The sequence below is a fragment of the Anas acuta genome, chromosome 7 (assembly GCF_963932015.1).
Source record: "Anas acuta chromosome 7, bAnaAcu1.1, whole genome shotgun sequence".
Lineage (NCBI taxonomy): Eukaryota > Metazoa > Chordata > Aves > Anseriformes > Anatidae > Anas > Anas acuta.
The window spans coordinates 22985168-23005866 of NC_088985.1; the positions used below are offsets into that span (position 1 = coordinate 22985168).

The 20699-nt window shown below is 34.7% G+C and overlaps 1 long non-coding RNA gene across 3 annotated transcripts in view; it reads left to right on the forward strand.

Annotated features, from left to right (window-relative positions):
• Positions 1-17337, forward strand: part of LOC137859257 (uncharacterized) — a 77862-nt gene extending 60525 nt beyond the window's left edge. For 2 of the 3 annotated variants that reach the window (XR_011098211.1, XR_011098213.1), the window contains exons 2-5: positions 874-1158; positions 7294-7478; positions 16471-16520; positions 17192-17337. This is a non-coding gene — a long non-coding RNA (uncharacterized lncRNA). The remainder of the gene's footprint in view (positions 1-873; positions 1159-7293; positions 7479-16470; positions 16521-17191) is intronic. The other variant, XR_011098212.1, reaches the window with a different exon arrangement.
• Positions 17338-20699: the final 3362 nt, after the last annotated feature.

Genomic DNA, 20699 nt, shown 5'->3' on the forward strand with positions numbered 1-20699 from the left:
TTCCACAAATCAGGATGATATTGAAGGTCTTTTCTAACTTAAATGTTTCTACAACAGCAAAGTCTACTTGAAGCATATGCCAGAAAAGTTCACTTAAGAGAGGGTATGATTGTTTGAAAGAGATGTGGAATTCGGAGGCAGCTGCTTTCTGTAGTAGGTTTCCTATCTCTGGCAATGGACAAAGTCATACAGATTATATTTTTGCTTTGGATCAGTAACTGTTGAAATGGAGTAAGTACCAAAGGAATGCAGATTCACAGCCTGATATTTTTGCACTTTTTTCATTTTTCTACTTAAAAAAAAAAAAAAAAAGTAAATGAAATTACTATTTTCAGTATTTCCTGTGAATTTATAGCACTTCTCCAGGATATAAATACCAAATTATTTACTTCAGAGGATTGAGAGGATTACTTAGTTAATGTTTATAAACCACTTTGAAGATAAAAAGCACTATTGAGCAGCTTAAGAATTACCAAATAGTTAATTATCTAAAGTATCTAAAGGTCCCATTCTCCCCCCTACAGGTTATTTCTACATAGGGGAGAGTAAGCTCTTAGCTTCATATCATGACTTTCAAAGCCAGGCTTTTTAAATATTATTGACTTATAAAAATTGCTGTTAGTGGCCTGAATCTGATTCCTTTGAAGTCAATGGCAAAAGTCCAACAGATTCCATTGAAGCACATTGAAGCAGCTATTCAGAATAAACAGGTTGAAACAATGCTTAGAGCCCCTATTCACTTTATTTATATTTCATCTGACTTGATGTGTGATACATATATACACATATACACACATAAATACATTGTATACACACAGTTGTTTGCAGAAGAGTAAAATATATTTTTTTTGTTTTTTTTTAATGTGTGACCAGGTATACAGAACTCATTCCTTCATGAAGAATGAAAGAGACATGCTGATGTTACTGTGAACTTCCATAGTCAAAATTGATCCCATTGCAAGATCTGAATAGGACATTGCCACACAGATAAATGATCTTAGCAACAGTGAAGAAAAAGCTCTTGAAAAGGCTCCGCCTGGATCCTGTACTCTGCCAGCCTTGTATCTAATGCAGATACCTCACATGAAGAAATTTAAGAAAATAGCTCCTGAATGCAATGTTCACAGTCAGACCTTGCCCACAACAGAAGCACTGAAGGTATTTATCATACTTCTTTCAGTATCTCTTAACAGTTAAAAACAACATAAGTGATCAGAACAAGGTAAAAGTTACCCTGCATGAGGAGAACAGGACTAAATAGTTTGGGAAATACTGTTGCACACGTAGCAAACCTTTACAGTAGAAGAAGGAAGTCCAAACATTAATACATAATTTTGTTTTGCAAACCTTAAATATTTCTTAATTCTGGTATGACTGATTAGGAGTCGGATGTTAAGTATTTGTTAATACTGGCGTAATTATGGCTTAAATTCATCAATATAACTCACGTGACTTTTTTCTGAAATGCCATATATATTTAACTTGAGTTCATAACTGGTTACTTCCTGAGATGAAGAACAGTATCTCAATATTGAACTCATTTAAATTTGACCTTTTAATGTGCTAGAACAGCATACTATCTTATGCTCTTATCTGTGTTGGCTCTTAAATCAGGGTCTAGCTGTAAAAGGGCACTGCCGAATTCTCGAGTTGTATTTTTTGCAAGAAACACTCTTTAGGTTTTTCATAATTAATATTAAGAACATGCAGGAGGCAGTAAAAAGAAAAAGAATAAAGGAGGAAGAAGGGATTTAGTTAACAAATTGGTCTTGGTATACCTATATTCTAACACTTGCAAGCATGATGAAAATCTGCTGAAAAAAGCACAGCTAAAGAATGGATGGTCAGAATATAATGGTATGCAATAAAAAAAAAAGTTGATATTTTTCTTGAAAATATAAACCTTTAGTTCAAAAATTATTTTTCTGACCCATGTGTGTCAGGTATTTCTAAAGTTAACTATAAGTCTATGGCCTTATGCTTTAAAATATTCCTCTCCCACAGGATCTCATGAAATATGCGTGTGTTTACAGGAAATTGTGGAAATAGTGACTCATCTTTTCAATAATTTACACAGGATAATTTCTTGAAAAGCAAGATCAGCAGGGGCTTTTTTTTTTTTTTTTTTTTTTCTGATTGCAGAGGATTTACTTAGCTACCTCTGGATACTTTGAAAACAAGGAGAATATTCAAAGTAGAATAAATGAAGTCATTCATTTTAGTCATATTAGTCAACTTACTACTATTTGCTCCAGTTCTCTAAGCATTTGAACCATAGCCTTATGTCTGTTACTAGGAGTTTTCAAAACTTTCCTGCTTGATGTTACCTTTTCCAAACACTGTTGTATCTGTATGTCACAAAATGCTTGCAAACCATACAAGGTAACTCAGAGTTCTCCAGCTCTACTTAGAGTGCTTGTACTTACTCTATATAGGCCATAGTATTCTTACTTAACTTGACTTGAGGTGTTCAAGGCAAGGGATAAGTGCTTCTTAAAAGTGACCAATACCTAAATAATATGTTCATCCCTGAATACTGCAAACAGGAATTGAATGATGTCACTGAAGGAAAAGGAATACTATACATTGCAACAGAGCTAAGGTCAATTTAATTGCAATAAGCAACGAATAGACTGTGTCAGAAAAAGCTTTTCACACAAATACACAAACACACAACTAATTGAAACCAACCTCAATTACCAGCCCAGTGAGGCAGCATGGTCAAGAGCAGGGGAGTGTGATTCTCCTTCTGAGCAGGCTGTTGGTCAGAGGCTCAGCACAAACACATAAAAATTTCACCTCAGGTACATCAACACAGTGTTGGATATCCCCAAAACAATGAAACAATGTCTCCCCCCCCCCCGTCTCCCAACCCCAGCATTTACTGCCAAGTGTCTTCTTTATAGCTGGATGTTGGCACAAGCTGCCAATCAGATTGCAATACAAACTTCCAGCAGTCTCAGGTACTGTTCTCCTGTCAGCTGTCAATCTGTGGCCCAAGCCAAGGCTCATTACACTCAGATCCTACTTGCACTGCCATGTCAGTCATAGTTCATTTTGTTTAGGCCTTGTTTGCAATGTCCTATTGATTATGACTGAGTCACTCAGCCCTTGGTCAAGGCAAAGTTTTATGTTGCTATGTAAAAATGAAGGACATTTTCTATACACCTCCAGTCAAAGTAAGTTGGTAGTTTATAAAATTCTGGGATAAATTTCCATACCTTGTCTCTGCATCCCAAATACTGGGAGCTGCCTGTGGATAGTCTAGTCCATACTGTAAGTTACAAGATCTATTTGTGTTTCTTCAGTTCACAGCTGAAAAATCTAACTTTAAGAGGAGTAGAAATTACTTCTTAGCAATATAGATGTAGTGCCATTTTACCTTGGCTGCATCCCCTATGGCAGGAGCTGTGAGAAAAAAGGACATAGAGTCACCTCAACAGATAAAACGTAACTCCAGGCTATTGTTATAAATTATGTCAGAAATATAATTAACTCCTTCAAGTAATTCTTATAGACAGTCCTGCACAGCCTAACAATACTTTCATAATGAAGATAATTTGGAGCTTTGTTGCTAAAAATAATAAAAAAATAAGAAATAGAGCAGGTTCCTGAAAATGCTCAAATGCTCAATAACATGGTGTCTTGGCATAATGAATATGTTAAATGAATAGCCACAGGATACAGAAAATGTACTACAAGTCTGCTCCATTAATCTTCTAAGAGAGTGAGAATCTGCTACAGCACTGGAATTTTCTTTTGAGATTTTCTAATTTAAGGTAGTCATTCCAAGCCTGCAAATAGTAGCTAATGAAATTTGATTTTATAGACAGAGGGTGAAATAAATAATCTTAGTACTCATCAATTAAAAACAAACAAACAAAAAAACTAGTAAGCATACATTTTAAAAGTATGTATATAAAAAGTACATTTCTGAACTGCAGAAATATTTTAAATTCTTGCAATGACCTTAATGACCTTGTTATCAATGTGCCCCGCATGAATAATGCAGCCACCCCAAACTCATGTCATTAAAAATAGTAATAATTGTCTGACATGCACATGCAACGTTACACTGGGGATCAATTTGGCCCAGAGCATTCCATTAAAACATAAAGTGAGTTTCAAATGTATATGTTAAAATGAAACATCAGCTATAATGAAAAAGGAAGCAGAACAGAGCAGGCTTTACATATTAGTATGCATTTTCCTTTAGAGAACATTTCACCACACTCATACTATACATAATGTTATTCCATATTTGATGTACAATCAATCCACATTTTATTTTGCTTTTTAAATTATCCTATGAAAAGTACAAGGCAATCAATGTACTGTGCTCTAGAGAGTTGGTACTATTATTTGAATTGCTATTGCTATTTAATACTTAGTTTTCAGTAGGGCCTTGATTATGGGCCATTGTATTAGCTACCATACAAGGACTTAGGAAGATGTGGCTCCTGATCTAAAATTCACCATGTCTTTGCATTATAAAGCTTCGGTAAGCTTAGAAAGACAGGTAAAACACATTAGAGTGGCCTGGTTATTATTTGTTCTTCTTATGTCTTCTGAACATCCAGAGATTGAGATGACCGCACCTTTTTAGCATTCTTGTATCAAATCCTATAGCAGAATACCTAAGAAATCATTCTGTTGGAATTAATGTTTTTGAAGTGATTCTAAAGACCTTTGACATGACTTAGTAGAGTATTATAGTACTTCAGACAGCTTAAAAAGATTGTCTTCACAATATTCTGCAGAGTTGAGCACCTTGTTTTAGCAGTGATGAATTCAGCCACAGATAGATGAAAACTTAAAAAAAAAATAATATATATATATATATATATATATAGTGGGTGTGCGTTTTACCAAGCACACATCTGCCCCCATAAATATCCTTGACATGAAAAGAGTATTTCAAAGTACATAAGAGGCAAAGCAAGGGTGGATCGGTGGTTCAAGATGGTCACTTTTGAGGTTTTGAAATACTTGATTTTTGAAATAGATATTTAGAATAAATAGAAATAAATAGAAAATTTCAAAAGATTTTGAAATACTTGGACACACTTTGTCTTGGCCAGAGCATACAGGTAATAGATTTGTCAGTGCATTTATGCAACTGTTTAGCAGGATCACCAGTGAGAAAAGTGGTTTTCGGACACCAAATGCCCATGAAATTTTTAATATGCCTGTGAAAGTATAGCGAGGCAGACTTATTATTAGAAGACAGTAATTTACCTTTTGTATTCCTATATCTGTAAAGCCATTGTGGCTGCTATGTACATGGATATTTTAGATCTCAAACATTATCAATTCATTTATTGCATAAAATGAAAACCTATGTTTACTTCTCCCCAGTGAGAGGCATTTGTTTAACAAGGCAGCAGATGCTTCACAGCTTCCCAGTCTGTGCAAAGCTTTAAGGACATTATAGTATTGAGCTGAAGTCACTGTACACGTGTTGTGATTAATTTTATGTAGTTCTAACAGTTTTGTTAAAAAACACATTTTAATCCACTTAATCTGCATTATATAATTAAAAAAAAATCTTTAGTTGGCTTCATAAAATTAGAATATAATAAGCAGTTTCTTATGTCCTGTTTTTGACTGAGACAGAGTTAATTTTCTTCTCAGTATGGTGCTGTGTTTGGGATTTAGGATGAGAATAATATTGATAACACACTGAGGTTTTAGTAGTTGCAGAGCAGCACTTACACAGAGCAAAGGCCTTTTCAGCTTCTCACTCCTCCCTGCCAGTGAGGAACCTGGCAGTGCACAAGAAGCTGGGACAGGACAGAATCAGGACAGTTGACCCATACCAGCCAAAAGGATATTCTGTATCACATGACATAATGCTGAACAGTAAAACTGGGGTGACATTGGGAACGATGGCATTTGTCTTCCCAATAAACCCTTACAAGTGATGAGACCTGATTTCCTGTAGGTGGCTGAAGACTTGCCTGCCAATGGGAAGTAGAAGATCTTTGTTTTACTTTGCTTGTACACATAGCTTTTGTGCAAGTTTACCTAGTAAACTGACTTTATCTCAACCTTTGAGTTCTCACACTTTTACCTTTTTGAGTCTCTCACCAATCCCACTAGGGGAGAACAAGTGAGCAGCTGCGTGGTAGGTGCTTAGCTTCCTGCTGAGGTTAAACCACAACAATTAATATTCAGACAAAGAGACAGATATGATATAACAAAACAATGCAAAATTTACCAGTCTAAAACAGTAAACAACCAGATTTCAGCCAGTACTGAATTTTAGTAGAAAATGGAAAACAGGAACTTGGAAAAGAAATACTGATAGCTCTGCAATTAGTGCTGTAATATGGTTGAATACGAAGTTTCTGAAACTGTTCTACTATTTCCATCATACGTAATTACAGTACTTAAAAAGCATTTCCCTACACAGAGAAAGGGAAGTAGTACACTTAGTAGCAACCAAACTGTCATTCTGTCTCCTTTTTCAGCATGCCTGCTTTTCTTGGAGGTCATTTTTAATGAGTATGTAAAAGCACCTGAAAAATCAGGTGCATAAATTAACCACCAATTAAGGTAGGTAAAAAAAAAAAAAAGAAAAATTTAATTACTAGTTACTATATATAAAGACCACTCATTAACATGTGGCATGCCTGAATGTTTATCACATTGCAATTACTGAGGCTCCAAAGAAAAGTGATGTTTTCATTGTGTTGTAGTCCTGAAACTGGATATTACATGAAGCAAAAGAGTTTGCTTTCAAATTTATGTCAGCAGGTACAATTGAAAGGATATTATCACAATTTAAGATAGTAAGTGCTTAATTATTTCTGTATAACATTTCTCCCACATTTAATATCACTGTCTGTTTGGAGTGGCTGTTGACCTAGTTTTCAATCAATTGCAATGAGAATAAAAAATTGACTAAAGCAGTGATTTTTTTTTTTTTTACTGTGTTACCTGTGACATCTGAAATGTTGAATGCATAATTTATAAATTTTTTTGCTACCCTCAACAGTGAACTGGCATTACAAACCAAAATCTTAGAGAACAATAATGGCACTAGAAAATAAAGAGAATCTTGAGAATAGAACTGCACAGAAAATATCACATATATTTATGAGACAGGAAAAAATCTACAAGTAGAAATTAAAGCACCTATGTCTTTGGTTATTAAGGCACTAATTATCCTATGAATTATGATCAACTATTGGCCATCTGTTTTAGGCAACTTTGGGGTTTGAGTACCATAATCAACAGTTAGCATTACACTCCTAAAACAAAGGTTTATTTATTTTTTCTTTCCATCAGACAAAGAATAGAAGATAGTGGGATAAAGAAAGACAAAATAAAATGATGTAAAGAAGATCCATTTACTACAAACGTTCTCGCTACAACAAGTCAGACTATTTGCCACAGAGTGTAGATTCTGCATGACAAACTGCAGTTTATATGTAGGCATTTAGATACCTGGACTCCAGAATGGACTCTGGCTGGTAAGTGACATGCCATGATAACTGCAAGACTTATAGTGAATATATAGTGTAAATAAACTATAAACCTCCAATTGGAATCCTAATGTGATGAGTAAATTATCCAAGAAGGAAACATCGAGAAGGTGAATATAATTTCTAACCTTTCATAACTAAGTGCCTTTCATTCATGAAAGACCAATAACCAATATACGTCTTCATTTACCCTTTGTTCAAAATTCAACCACTGAAGTAGAGTAAGAAGCCAATGTAGTAGTGGCAATGCCACTTTTTTATGTAATAAATTTTGGCTCAATTCTTCATTTATCTTTTGGGAACTTAACTGTGTTTGAAACCCAGGAGAATTACGTACCTAATTCCCCTTGTTGATGTGATGTCTAGAAGACAGAATGCTACCCAGATCCAAAATGCCAGTCACCCATCTGCAAATTTTACCTACCATCAGATTATATCTGTACTTTATATTGATGTTAGTTTAATCAAATTATTATCAAATTGATCATGGTGGTACAAGAATATTGATGCCAATAAGACACACAGATGGAAACTAAATTCAGCTGATAGTAAATATTTCTAAGTACCTGACCTCTCTGTGATGCATCCATGCATAGTTCTTTCTACTTTTTTAAGTATATTTGAGCAAATGGATAGCAATTAAGGTGCTACTAATAGTTCAGAGTACAGAATACCTGCATACAAATTAAGTAATATGCAGTAACCTATAGCTTTTGAAGCATTTATTGTACGTTTCATGAAGTTATATAATAGTTATCAATAGTAGCTATTACTTGTTATCAAAATTAGCCTGTCTAATTGAATGTTGCTTGTCTCTTTTCACTTAATTATTCACCATCCCTTGTTGGTGCCTACGCTATTAGCACCACAGGAATCATCTTAAAGTACTTCAGTCAGCTAAGTTCTTCTGTCACCTGATATTGGTCAACTCAAGCTGTGTTGGTATAAAGTGAAAGCATAATTTAGCTCGATGACTGAAAATTAAAGATGATGACTGAACATAGATTGCATTGTTATTGTTTGGACTTCAGCCTGGTTGCCCTTTAGTAGATCTTTTATCTGGAGTAAATTTAATTGATGTAACCCCTTATAAGGGTTAATAGTGGCAATATGGCTCTTAATAGGTAGTACCAAGTGCTAAGTCTCAGACCAGCTCTTATTCCCCATAAAATAACTTTTAAGCAATTACTTTTCAGCCAAAAACAACCCATTATTCACAAATACACAAATATTCACAATATTCTACAAAATACACAAATATATGACTTTTTCAAAAAAATCAATGTACGTGTATGTACTTCTATTCCTAGTGTTTTCCATCTAGCCGGATAAAAGAAGGACTGAAGACAGAAATACGTGGGAAGATAAGGAAGAATGGGACAAGTCAGAATTCTGTACAGGCTGATAAATTTATAAGATTCCTTGTGTTGAAAGATGTCAACTGTAAGGTTCGACCTTAAAGGAGGCTGTAGCGAGGTGGGGATTAGTCTATTCTCCTACATGCCTGGTGACAGGATGAGGGGGAATGGGCTAAAGTTGAGCCAGGGGAGGTTTATATTGGATATTAGCAAGAACTCCTTTACTGAAACAGCCTTGGAATGGGACGCTCAGAGAAGTAGTTGAGTCACCATCCCTGGAGGTCTTTAAAAGATGTTTAGATGTAGAGCTTAGATATGGTTTAGTGGAGGACTTGTTAGTGTTAGGTCAGAGGTTGGACTCGATGATCTTGGAAGTCTCTTCCAACGTTCTGTGATTCTGTTTTATCTATTAACATAGGAAGTTTGGTGGGGAAAAAAACAAAAAACAAAACAAAAAAAACACAAAGAACTTAGGCATAGACATGTTATAATATAAAGTAATAATATTTTTCACGGTTCACTTATGGACTTGTACAGAGAGACCTATATACTGCAAAAAAACAGAAAGGTGCACATATTTTCTCTCTTTATGTTGATCTTTGATCTGTCAAAAAGACAGCTACCTGGTGCAAAATGTAATTTCTCAATAACCCCTTAGTTATTTAGGATTGTTCCTGTCCTTTCCTGCAGGTGCTGTATTTCAGGTGCTGAATCTGCAGTACTGAGTAATTTTTATTGCTTTTGTCTATAAAGAAATTGGAGGGAAAAAAATAAAAGTCCACAAAAGTCCACGAGGGATGGGTGTATCACCACTATGAGGCATTTTTTTTTTCATGAACTGCTTTTTTTTTTTTTTTTTCTAACTTTAAAATGTGAAGGGCAATGTCACAGTGAACTGGAATTTGAAAGCATGGTGATTTAGATAGACAAAATATACCCCAAAGATTAATGTGGATGTTTTGTGTCCATATCTATAGCATGTAAATAGTATTGGTTCTATGTGAATAAATGCAAATTATTGCACAATGAATGCAATTAATATAGGGCATCTTCAGAGAGTCAGGTCTTAACCAGCGGGCAGGTTACTTTTTTGTTTTTGGTTCTGTCAGGATACTAAGGACAGTGATAGCACCTAAAAATCTAATATTGGTTTAAACTCACCAATTTAAAACAAGAGCATTTGATTTGTGAGACAATTGGAGCATCAATAGTTTATGTTCATTTAAATTAATCTGAAATTGTATTATAGAGTCAGAGTGATTTAAAAGACTAGGAAAACCATTTCTTCCATTAATAGTTTTCTCTAGAGAATGTTGATAAAAACTGGACCTGAAAAATTGATGAAAAACTGGACCAATTTGTTTTTCTTATTCCCTTTGGATATTTTTGCAGCCAGCAACAAATACATATGGCTACTGTAGTTTGCTTTTTCTGTTCCAAAGCTGTCAGTCAACTTTTGGCAGTAGGGACTCTTAGGCAAATGAATAGCACAAAACATCACCTACATTGCAGATTTGACATTGCAGATTTGTAATCATGGGGTAGGAACAAGGATATTAAAGGAAAATTAAGGGAGATTGGGAAGAGGTATGGGAGACAGAGGATTTTCCCAGCAGACATATGGGAAAATAAGCCCAAATATTAGAAAGAGGCTGTCAGGATGAGTAATCTGCTGGGTTTTGTCAGTGTCTTTAGCAATACACTTTTCATAGTTCTTGTAAGCAAGAAAGAAAAATGTCTGTTTAATTTATTTCCACATCAATTCCTGTGAACAGATAGTCTTCTTAGTTTCAGGATTTTGAATGATTTTTCAAAAACAGTCAACCTTACTCCTTCTTAACTCTCTGCTCCATATAAAATGCAAGTGCCAGACCTATGTTTATTTTCATGATAGGATGTAAAGAATTTTCATGATAGGATGTAAAGATGGAACGTGTGTTAATGACTGTCATTTCAGTAAACAAGGCTGATATGATTCTATACTTGTAGTTTTTGATGACTGACTCTCATATTAGTGTTTCCATATTTTCCATGGGATTCATGCCTGACTGAAAGAATACTATCTTCCCCTCTAATTATTTTATTTTTATTTCATATTGATGAAACATTATCATTCCTCCAGGCATCTGAAATTTCATAGGAGCACTAGGAACTCTAGGAACTAGTGATCTTTAATGCTATTAGTACTTTTGTGTAAGTCCTTTGGACAGGGATACTCTGGGCATCCTGATTATAAAATACCAGCTCTAAGTAAATGTCTCTCCCTACATTCCTAAATCTCTTCCTACATTCTGCTTAGGTGATTGATGTCTCTCTAACTTCTTATCAATAAACTCCAACTTGATACCTATTGCTATTGATAGTTTCCTTTTTCTACTGTTTGATTCATTGACTTGCATTAGAAATTGCTGACTTCAGCCAGGGTGGACTTTCATCAAATTTGAAGCCATAGTTAAAGTAACTAGTTTGTGTTGCACTCATTATTTTGGCCTTCCACTATTTAATTTCACAGGTCTTTCAATTGGATCATTTTTCATTGACTTTTTTCCTTGTAGTAATTTTATGAATAATTTCCACAGTTTAGGAAAGTTGACAAGCAGACTTTCTTCCTCACATTAACACTGCCCTGCACAGTGTTTTTTTCTGTCAGATGATGGGGAAGAAGCTGCATCCTGTTCTTTGTCATGCTTTTAAATCTAGGTCATGGGGGTTGTTTCCCAGGCAGCCATTTACTGCCTATTTTAATCCATTTTAATTCATGATTTTGAGGATCAAAATAGTTGAGTTGGATGAATTTCTCCTTTAAAAAAGTTGCTTTTTTACCAAGTAGACAGATGTGTAGTTCCCATTTTATGTAAAAATGTTTTTTTCTTTATTTTGAACACATCATTAACAAGCAGTTTATAAGGAACTCATCTCACTTTCTGATCTGACAGTGTTTAATAGATTTCTACCTAGGTGTTGTTATCATTTTCATTTAGATGAATCTAAAACCTATGCTTCTGACTTACCAGTTATTCTAAAATAGATAGACGTATGATGTTGAATATATGGAATGTTTTCTCCTATATATTTCTATTTTACATAGTCTACCATTTTTGAATTTATAATAACCAGTTATATTAACATTCAAGTCATGAATCATCACATCAAGTCTCAGGAATGACAGTTATGCCAATTATTCATTTTCCACAATGAGAATTTCCAGTTCCTTTCAGTTGTTATGGAGTCTCCTAGGACTGGCATACAAGCAACTGAAAAATGTCTTTTTCTTTACTTTTTTTTTTTTTTTTTTGTAGTTATATCAGTTCAATTTAGTTATGAGGATACAGATTTAAATCTAGTACAGTGATATCCAAGCTATCTGTAAGCAAGCTGACTATGGTATAAGAAGCAAATAAACTGCAACAGCAAAAATTCAGCTTAAGCTAATATACTCACATCTTGAGAGCTCACTTGAAATTGGGATTGCATTCTGTTTACTTCCTAACTTCATAGCATTGATCATTTAGTGCCCTCCCAGCAGTTTGACCCATTCTCTGTATGATTTCTTATAAGAACCTGACTTACAAACTTGAGCATTCTGCTTCGCACCAGTTCCACTGCTGACGGTAAAGTTTCCATATTTTCACTGACTGCCAAACATCTTTCAGGCTGTGGAACATGCATCCTCTTCCCATCATGATGTCTTCAAAGGCATCTCAATTACCAGATCAGTTCAGAAATCTTTGAAGAAAAAGAAGGTTCCCAGCACTGATAGGTCACTAAGTGGAAGAGACCAGGGCTTATGAAACAATGCATGGATACACAGAAGTGCAGTGATATTTTAAAATCATACAATAACCTTTTAGAAAATATGCACATTGTTTAAAACAAAATATCTAAAGCCTCTCACTCTTACACTTTCTCTTGAAATGCATTAAAATTTTTCTTGTTACAACATTCATTTCCGAATGTTCTATTTTACTGGTTCACACTCATTCTAAACGTGAATGCCAGATGGCACTTGCCCTCAGGCCAAACACATCTTCTATGTCTTGACAGTTCTTTCATTTTAATGTGCTTTTTGAGAGAATGATGCCTTTGCAGAAGCTGCAGCAGTGAAGATGTCAATGCATTTTTTTCAAAGCTCCTCAGATCTTGTAGTTTACCCTTTGCTTTCTATGACCATTACTGAGTTCCTCATTGGGTAGACAGATGAACAGAGTGTTCTTCCTTTTCACAGTTTGTACACATCTCATTACTAAGCTGAGAAAGACAGTGAATTTTACTTAGACTAGTTTAGGTAATTATCAACCTGCTGATGCCAAGAATAAGAGAAACGATGTAAAAAAGAACTCTCATAGTCTGAAAGTAATCTGAAATCCTATTTGATATGTTCTGTTCACTTAATTATGCAATAAAGACCATACAAGATAGTAAATGAAAGCTGATTTCAAACAACTTTCTCCACTTGGTTTTATAAGTGCTGTATAGCCCTGAAAACTTCAACATCTTCCTATCAGCTCTCCAGCCTTACACAGTAACTTACACTTACAGGTTATCATTCAGGTGGAGTTGGGAGCTTCAGTTGCACTTGCTCTTGAATTGTTTGCTGAGGGGCTGTAATTACCTTCAGTGGGCTTTCATCGTCCTTAGCCCGTCTGTCTGATCACTATGGGATTTTCACTAAAGTATATAAGTATTCTTGCTACTAATGCAAAATTCCTTGGAAACAAACCAGGAAATGTCTGTGACTGAATTCTACAACTCCTTATTTGACCAATACTGAGTATTCTTAAAAAAAAAGACTTTTCACTCTGAATACCTACTGGTTTACCAGAGATAGGCAAATGAAGACAATAAGTTAGATTAATATTTATACAGTAATTTATATCAATTTAAAACCACATCGTTTGCACCCTTTGCTTAAGTGCATAGAAAATGTAAAGGTTTTTGCAGGGGGATGATTAGTCTTTCCTTATATTATCTGTCGCTTTTTTGAGTTCCAGAAAACTGCAGTTAAAAATGTTATTGAAATAAACCTCAATCACAATAAAGCATTGGATTGTGTTGGCCTGTCCTGTTTAAAGCTAGATCCAGGGCCCTAGGGACCTTGCACTACCTAGCTGATCAAAGTGAGTTTAGTTTCATATTTTTCTTGACTAAACTTAGTTTGCTACTGGGATGGCATATTTTTGTATTTTCATGTGTTTAAGGCTTTTCTTAAATAGTTGGAAATGTATGATTTTTAACAGTCCTACTGTCTTTACGACCCTAAAAGGTCATATCTATTATATTCTGCAGTCAAAGCAGCTCTGCAGGGAATCTTATCTCTGACATACGCCAAATTATGCAAAATCTCATCCATCTAATTGCATATCATGTACAGTGACTTTTAAAGAGTATTTTTAGGCCCTTAGACTGCTACTAACCTTTAAAAAGTGTTCAATCCATTTGTTGTGCCTCCTCCTATCACCAGTTTAATTTTTGTCTTGTGTGACTGTTAAGTTAGTGGGGGAAAAAAAAACTTGACTGACTTTGCATATAAGCACGGTGAAAGTTGTACCAGCCATCTTCATGTGAAAGGATCTCCTCTCTAAATAATCAGCATATTATGGCTCATAAAGGGTATACTTATGGCTGTGACAATGGCACTGCCACCTTTTACAAGATGTTCAAAGCTATTAGCCCCTTCATGTTGTATTTCCTTAAAAGATTGTTTTGCTTGGCCTCAATATGTTCTTGTACTCTTGTACTACTAAATATTAACTTGTAGGACTATGTTTTGCATGGGTATTCAAATTCTCACATTGCTTTTTGTCTTGGTAAATAGTGCTGAATTATACATTTAGTTTGATGGGAATCTTTGCTGGAATTAAAAGGAGTACATAGTAGATATTGAATTTCAGTGGGAGATGGGTTCTTCAGTCACAAAAGTGCCTGTAAAATGCTGTGCTAATATCTTTCCCATGTTTTTGAGAAATTTAGGAATGAATCTTCAGTATGTGACAAGGTATTAATGTAATTTATAGTTCTAGGAAAAATGAAATGGACAGATATTTTATTTGTATAGTATTCACAGGGAGTTGACAAAATACTAATATTTTTAACCAGTTTAAATTCATGCCCTTTAAATACTATTTCTAACTTTGAATTATTCCTCTTCATGCTTGAGGTAACCAATCAAGGCAAATTCCTTAATATCTGAATATCAATGATCATGGACTCTAACATGAAGCCAAGAAAAGTTTAAATGAAAAATGATTGCAAAAGATTTCAATTGCAGACAAAATATAAATATTTTGTATTTAAAACAAATGAAGAATACTGCAGAATGTACCATTTATTACCTGTGCCCCAACCATACCAACATAATATCTGCAGGCATCTGTAAGAATTAGTCTATGATGCTTGCATAGCTCAAATAAGAATGTTTCATCTGCATTAATTTTTCCTTTTTTCTGTGCATGATGATCAGTGGAACTAGATTTTTTATTATTATTTCATCATTGGTAGTCAGATTTTTTACTGCAAGTTTAACAGGAGTAGAAATATGTCAAAGCATTTGCAATTTCTTCAGTTAATATTAATCCCTAAAACCTTTACCCTACGTACAATGAAATAAAATATGTTTAAGGTCTCTTGTGCTAATACCAGTTCTGACAGAGGTGCAATTTGGAGGATAAACTCCGTATTCAAATAATTTCACAGATTATAATTTAACAAACTAAAATGCTCTGCCTGAGGGCTTCAGTAACTTAGATACTGTGAAGAAAATGTTAACCATTCTTTTTCCTTAAAAAATGGCATATGATTAACTATGTTTCAATATCACAATTGTAATTTGAATTGTATGAAAACTTGCTAATATATACACCAATTCATACAGTAAATTCTACCTAACACCACTTAGGTTTTCCCAAAGCTACCTGATTTTTAAAGAGAAGTCCAGCCACATACAGCAATTTTAGTTTCACAGAAGCTGGGTATTTACTACGTTGCTTCCTGCAGACATAGACCATAGCAGGTTCATAGGGAGAAAAGTATACATTTTAGAAATGCGAAGATGATGAATATTTTTATTTGCTTTATAGACCATACAGGGTTCATAGGGAGAAAAGCATACGTTTCAGAAATGTGAAGATGATGAATATTTTTATGTGCTGTTCAGTTTACGATGTATTTATTCTGACTGGAATGCATTTATGTTCATGACTATATTTTAGAATGACTCAAAAGAAACATCTTTCCTCTTTTAAGCGCCCCTAAAGGAATAACTAAAAGGGTAAAAGGTGACGTGATATGGATAACAAGTATCATGATATGTGTAACTACTGAGTATCTTTAAAGGCATAGAGAAAAATCCACAATAAAACATCAAGACTCCCTAGATTCTTTCAGATGCTACGTGTTAATGCAGGATGTCTTCAATTCTAATCCATCCTAAGAACTAATGAACAAGTAAGGTCTTTTCCTTCCCCTTCCAAAAACAGTAATAGAAAAATCTTTCTTTAAGCTCACCTTACTGCCTAACACCCACAGTTTTTTTCAGTGTCTTTCTGTGATGATGTGTCCCGTATCACAAACACTTAGTTATTCTCTCTCTTAAGATCAATCTAAGCAGTGTTTTTTTCTCTTAGCAGACTCATACATTTCAGTGTGATGAGTACCTTTGCTACCTTACAGCAAGGTAAGATATTCAAGAGCACTATCTGACCTACGCTATCACAACTAGAAACTAGAAAGGTACCACAGTAGTAACTTAGTATTCCAGTGTTATGAAGCTAACTCTGGTAAATATATTTGGTGGTTTACAATCCACTGTAATTGAGTGACTCTACTCTTCTGACTACTCAGGAGTTCAATGAATGCTACCCTGTATGTGTTCTGTTAAAGTAGTATTTAATATCTAAAAAATCAAAATAATTGCCCAGGTGTTTTCCTGGTCAAGATGATATTTTCTACTGTAGAGCTGATTTTTTTGCAAAGTAATTTAATTGTGGAAAACCTTTTTATTCCCATATTAAAACTGTATAATTATTCAGAAGAAAATGAAGAACTCTACACCTTCTATACTGCAGGAGCACCTCTCTATCATTTTTATCCACACAAATAAATCCAATAGTATTTCAGATGTATATCTTCTAGAAAAAAAAATATTTGATTGAAAAGATTAATAGCTGTTTATTGTCTTGATGTTTCTAAAGAAACATAATACCATACATTTACATTGCAGTAGTTAATAAATGATGGCAAATTCCTCAGGGCATTATCAAACTGTGTGAATTTGTGTATCTGATCAAATATTTATTAGTAGCAGTTTCTTCCTACACTGATTTTTCTTTTCATTTATTGCTCTAGGCTTTACTGTACAACACTAAGGTGATACTCATGGGCATACGCTCCCCAAAGAAAGGCAATCATTATGAAATACCCAACTTCAAAACTACAAGCTGCCTGAATTTTAATTTTTTGTTCTCTAAATAAACTGCCACAGTGTTTAATTATCTTTTCTAGCTTATTTCTTTGACCTATATTAATACTAACCAGAAACAAAATTTCATTACTTAAGCTGACAATAGATATCAATTTCCATTGAATGATATCACAGGCTTTTTACACTAATATATAAGCTCATTGCTGTGTACACAGCAAATGATTACTACAGAAAGTAATTAATTTATTGGACGTCACTTTTTACTGTGCTGCTAAAGCTCTGCCCTATATTATTTTCTACTTCTGTAAACCTGTTAGATGTGCAAAAGATTCATTGCACTGAACTAGTTTGAAATTCTGGAACCCATAAAAGTACCAGTAAGGCTTGTGGGAGACTGACAGTTGAATAAAAATGAAATGCCAGCGAAAAAAAAGGAAATATATGCAAATTTCCTTACTTCTCTCAGTTTCAACGCTGAGCCATCATTAAGTCTTCTCTGTGTGATGCTTTTTTCTAGTGCAGTTAGCACTGACCCAGCAACACAGTGTCCATTGTATTACAGGAGTACTAAGGATTGGTGCATCTTTCCCATGACCAAGCCTTCAGCTCCTTTCACTGAAGTAGAAGTTCTTGGTGGTGGCAAAGATGGTGGAAAGAGCTTTTCTTTACCCTCCTTCTACAAAATTAATTTCAGTTTTGTTTACTCCATCATGTTGGATAGGTTCATAGGATAGGGAATTACCTTCTGGGCCATGATCACATGCTTTGCAATAGGACCTTCCTCCTAAGAGCAATGCACATTGAATTGTCAGGATGCCATGTGTACTTTGGTCAGTATCCTTTTCATAATTTGAAGACTAAAAACATCTGTGTATCTATTTTTAAAAAATATTGGAAGAAGGAGTATGTGTTTTGCTCAGGAAAATATCGCATCTTTGGGTTTTCTGCATTTCTGAATGGGACATAAGAAGTTTCAGGGGAAGCTGTTCTCAAAGAGTCTCATCATAGGAACTGACATGAGGTACTGTCTTCTCATTCTATTACCATTAATGTCCCTCTTAGACTTCTCATTTACTTCAGTGAATGTAGGCCAAAGTAATCCATGGAGGCACTGTATAAAAAACGCTCTTTATAAAATCTCACATTCTCTAAAATATAGAGATCTTCAGAACTAAGTTAAATTGACATACTGCTGCAAAATGCAAACAAATGCACACAGACAAAATGCTGAATTACAGGTTACAAGAATACACATTTCATAAAGAACAATAAGGAGAAACTCCCAGGAGAATGCAAAGTCAGAGGCTTGTGAGATCACTGTATTTATTTAGATTCATAGTTTAGATGAAGAAGTGCCTATGCTGAGCCCTAGGCATCCTTGGCAATTACGTAAAAGCATAAGCAACATAAAGAATGAGCACCCTGCAGCAATCTGCCATCCACAGAACCATGTATTAGACCTTACAGCAAAAGTAAATTAAGAGAAACCATACCTCCCTTATTCCCTTTCTTCCTCCCTACCCTTCTAAAGAGAAAGTTACGTGAAGGACCACGTGATGCATATAATATTTTTGTTTGGTTATTAACTGGACTTTCTATGCACAAGATAGATAGGTATCTCCTTTTTATATAAACTTGCATGAAATGCGGGAAGTAATGTTTTCCATTTTATTTGTTTTCTTTGGTAGTAGTGAACAAGAAAACATATTAGCTAGTAATTGCTTGTCCATGTTGTGATAGACTTATACACAACGCTAGACCTGATGTCCTATCTTTTATTTTTTTTTCCTTGTATAATCACATGAACATGCTTATGGACAATTGATATAGCTAGCAGAAATTTAACATCTCTAGTCTACAATATTAAACTAATTTGGAGTCTAAATTTTAACATTGAAATTGTTACCATAACAATAATTATGCTTGTATTGTTCCATTTGCTTGCTGCAGGACACAGGTATAAATGGGACAGTGTTCGCATTTGAAGTTGTACTGTAAAAAGGATCAATGTTTAAGTGGTTTGTTACATATCCTCCCTAATTTTAAAATTATTTAAGCCCTCTAAAACCAGTGAAATCAGTGAAGCTTAATCCACAACACTAACCAGATGTCTAGTGTTTTGTTTTTTAAAACAGAAAGTAGGTTGATCATATTTTTAAGTAACTTAATTAGGGTTTTCATTAGGAGAATGATTCTCTCTTAACAATTAATTAAAGTTCAAATTTTACACAGAGCAGAATAGTTTGTCATTCTGTCCTGGGAAGTACTTTATGCTGATCCTTTTCCCTTGTTTGCTCTTTCATTCCACATTCTAAGAAGTGGTGTAAGGGACCCATGTGATGTTTAATGTGACTATGAGGCGGAGTCGTTTTAGCTATGTGATTCTAAATGCAAGCAGATTTGGGTTTTGATGTGCACATGGAGAAACGTGACTGCTGTGCTGTGAAGATGTCTGTTGAAAAAGGATCACTCCTTTTTAACTTAAACACAGATCTGTTTTTTAACTGAATGAGATTCACATTTTTGAACATTATTATCATCTGCTTAGAGCTGACAAGCAGAGAGACTTGTAGTAAAAATATTAAGATTTCATCATTTATTGTGAATGAAAATACCTAATCATGAAAGCACCACAAGAAGCAAACAAAAAATAAGAATAAAACAAAAGGTCTGTGTCAATAAACAAGGACTTGACAGATAGCATTAAAACTAGTAAACACCAAAGAATTTGTTTCTTTGCAGCATGACTATAAGGCTTAGGCTTCAGTAAGGTCAGGCCACAGATGAACTGTCAGCAGGAAACTTCTGATAACAAGAGGATAGAAACATGGTTACAGCTCATCACATGAGTACTTCCTTCTTGTTATCCCAGCAGGAAGATAGACTATACTCATAAAGATACCCAAAATGAAGAAAGAGTAGCAGTGGACCTCGCCTCAAAACAATAGTGAAGACTGTGATGTATTTATTGTGTAGCTGGTGACAGGGTTAAAACGTGAGCCCCAAAAAAACAGTTTGTTGCCAGCAACCAAGAGAAACTGAAGAGATGTAGCAAGGTCTTGATACTGGCCATCACTTGTCCTCCATACAAGGATCTTGACTAGACCACAGATACACACCCATCATGATGCTTGTGAGTATGGAAATATGAGAATGTTAGTTAGTGAAACTCAAGAGAATGAGAATGAATGGCTAGAATCAATTTTGTTTAAAATGAATATCGCCTTCCTCTTCCATAAGGTTTTATGCTGTTTTGTTATGTTAACTTCCTACAAAGGTGGGCACTTTTTGTTTCCAGAGCGCTGTTTATATTATTATGAAATTTGCAATGCTTTTGCATAAACCCAAGTTGCTTCTGCTGTTCTGATTTCCTTTCTTTCTCTAAAGATCCCAGTGTTTTGCTTTGCTTGGTGCACAAGACTGACAGATTAT